Below are 3360 nucleotides of genomic sequence, written 5' to 3'. Positions count from 1 at the left end.
TGTGCAGGATGGGATGGGAATTATAGAAGGGGCAGCCGATGAGGGCCCCAGGCACCTGTGGGCTGGTGGGCAGCAGGGCCAGAGCTTTAGGTGCTCACAGCCACTAAGCATAATCCCAGTCAAAGTTATGGTCCAGTGGGTAGGATGGGGCTCAGATGGGGGCTCTGTCACATCTAACGATTTTCTAGACCAGGGGTCCTCAAACTTTTTAAACAGGAGAACAGTTCACTGTCCCTCAAACCGATGAAGGGTGCCATTGTTTCAAAACACACACACACACACACACACACACACACACATATATATATATATGAGCAGGGAGGCCGGAGTGGTGGCACAGTCAGTAGGGCATTTGCCTTGCACACACTAACCTAGAATGGACTGCATTTCGATCCCCTGGCATCCCATATGGTCCCCCAGGAGTAACCCCTGAGCGTCACTGGGTGTGATCCCCCCAAAAATATATATGAGTAGGGTCCAGAGAGAAAGCACAGCGGCAAGGCGCACAGCGGCAAGGCACTTGCCTCGCACATGTCCGACCCAGGAAAGACCCGGGTTCAATATGGTTCCTGGAGCCTGCCATGAGCGATGTCTGAGTGCAGAGCTAGGAATAAGCCATAAGCACCATCGGGTGTGGACCAAAAACCAAAAAAAAAAAAAAAAAAGTGGCCTGTGGGGACTTAGTTTGAGGACCCTTGTTCTAGTAGAGTGCAGATCCTGTCCAGAGGGGTTCTGACCCCACAGGAGGGCACCATGGAGGGTCCAGTGGCTGGCATAGTGCCCTGAATGTCTGTCTCAGGCTCCGGTGAGGTGTGGGCAGAGCAGGGGTGGGCTGTAGGGTGGGAGCCCGAGGATCAAACTATTGTTGTTTTGAGGGGTGTTGGGTCACACTTGGTGGCGCTCAGGGGTTCCTCCTGGCTCTGCACTCAGAAATCAGTCTTGGCAGACTTGGGGGACCATATGGGATGCCGGGAAGAGAACTGGGTTCGTCCGGGGTTGGCTACGTGCAAGGCAAAACCCTACCACTGTCTTATCCCTCAGGCCCAAGCTGTCTGGTTTGTAGCGCCAAAACACAGCAAGGTCAGGGCCATAGCAGAGGGGACCTCAGGGGGCGCTGCTGAGTCCTGTTCAGCGGGGGAAGAGGGGAAGCAGCTGGAGTTCAGCAATTCAGGTCTGACAAGGCCCGCGGTGCCCCCAGTTAGCACCAACCTTCCAAGCCCCCTGGTTAGCACCCAAACACACACATAGGGTTCCCAGTTTTCCCACCCAGACCAGACTGTATCTGGGTGCTCCCGCCCTCCCCGAGGTCATGGGCTCAGTATTTGGGTAGAACATGTCAGACTCGGGCAGTTTTTGCACCGGGACAGATCACTCAGAAGGGCAGAGATTACTCAGAGGCCTTCTTCCTGGGCCTTCCCACTCCCTGCCCAGGCAGAGCCCTGTGAGTGGGTGGTTGCAACGCCGGGCAGGCCAGGACAGGGCAGGTGCTGTTGCCATGAATGTAACGGGGCGCGCGGGGCCTCCCTCCCCAGGCCCGGCCACTGCAAACCGCTGCTGGCCTGGAGGCCAAGGGCACTGCTTGGCAGGGTCTGACAGGGCCGCCCTGGCCCCCTGCCCGCCTGGAGTTGTGCCTCCGCTTCCCCTTCCCACGCCGGGGGCCTGCAGAGAGATCCAGGGCTGGGCACACTCCTCCATCCATCCGACCAGTGGATCCGACCACGCTTCCCGCCCAGCCTGTCCGGGGTTTGGAGGACAGTGCCCGCACAGAGCAGGGAAGACCCGCCTCGGCCGCCTGAGCCCGATGGACAGAGCCGAGGCGGTTCCAGACCGTCTCCCGCAGGCCCGGCCCGGCCCAGCCGCTCACCTCCGCGCACGCCCATCCAGCCCGGTCTGCCCGGGTCGTGTCCACGCACGAGTGTTTCGGCCCAAAGGCTCCGCCCAGGGGGGCCGAGGGTCACCGGATCACATGATGGTCCAGCGCCTCCGGCGGCCGCTCGCCCCCTGGCGGCCGATCGGGCTGAGCCCCGGGTAGTGACAAGAGTGGCCTCCACCTGTCCCACCTGCCAGGGTGTACCCACATCTCTCGCCTGCAAGTGTTCCCGGAGGGTTCCGCTCACGGGTGCACCCGCAATGGCAGCCTGGAAGAGCCACCGGGACCCACCGGTGGAGAGCATTGCTGCGATGTCCGTTGGGAAAGGAATGGGCAGGGAATGTGGGCAGGGAATGTGCTCAGAGGCCAGGCGATAACGATCTGCCGCCTACTTCTCTCTGGGCAGCTGGGCGAGGGGCCCCCTGGGCAGCAGGCTAAAGGACATGGTTCAAAGGTTCCACGTTGGCCGGGCCCCCACCCTAGGCAGGTAATAAAAGGTCGAGGGAGCCCCCTGGCCCAGCCCCTCTTGGGGCAGGTTTTCTGCCTGCCTGCCTGCTTGTTTTCCTTTCCAGTAACATCTGCTTCTGGCAATTCATTTCTTCAATCTTCAATCTCCAGATCAGAGCTCTCTACCAGAACAATAGCTTAAAAAGTGGTTTTGGTTGATAAGGTGTTTATGAGTTTCTCCCACAGAGAGTGTGTGTCCCAAGGCAGTGTGTTTAAAAAGTGAACTCCAGGGGCTGGAGCAATAGCACAGCGTTAAGGTGTTTGCCTTGCTTGCAGCCAACACAGGACGGACTCCGGTTCAAATTCCAGCATCCCTTATGGTCCCCCCCAGCCTGTCAGGAGTGACTTCTGAGTGCCACCGAGTGTGACCCAAAAACCAAAGGGAAAAAAAAATAACTCTAGCAGGTAGGTGATTGCTTTGCTTGTGGTCTAGCTAGCTTCAATCTCCCCCACCTCTTGCACCTCAGTGTCCCCCTAAGCACTGCCAGGAGTGATCTCTGAGGACAGAGCCAGGAGTAAAGCCTGAGCATAGTCAAGTTGGCTCAACCTCTCACCCTGCCCCCAGAAAGGAGGCAGGGAAGGGGCAGGGAAGGCAGGGCATATACTCAGAGGCCAGACGCTCGGCGTTAATTATCTGCCTATTTCTCTCTGGACAGCTGGGCCAAGAGAATCTGTCCCAGCTGAAAGCAGGCAGTGGTTGCCACAGAGGAAAAGGGTGTATCTGGACCAGGGCCACCTCTCTTTGGTTTTTTGCTTCTGAAGTGTCTTCTAAATAAACAGGCTCCCTGTCTCAGAAAATCCTTTTAATTTTTGCTGAAAAGTTAGAAAGTGAAATCATCTTGTTGGCTGTTTTCCTTTTGCACCAGGGAGGGGCCCAGCTCAGAAACTGGGGTTTGAGTTGAGAGGAGGTTGGTAGATAGATGATCCAGGAAGAAAGAGGGTCCCTGGGTGGTGCCACCTCTGATGGTCCTGTCCCAGGGTTA

The sequence above is a fragment of the Suncus etruscus genome, chromosome 1, assembly GCF_024139225.1.
Source record: "Suncus etruscus isolate mSunEtr1 chromosome 1, mSunEtr1.pri.cur, whole genome shotgun sequence".
NCBI classification, from domain to species: Eukaryota; Metazoa; Chordata; class Mammalia; order Eulipotyphla; family Soricidae; genus Suncus; species Suncus etruscus.
Note: the sequence above shows the minus strand (reverse complement) of the source record.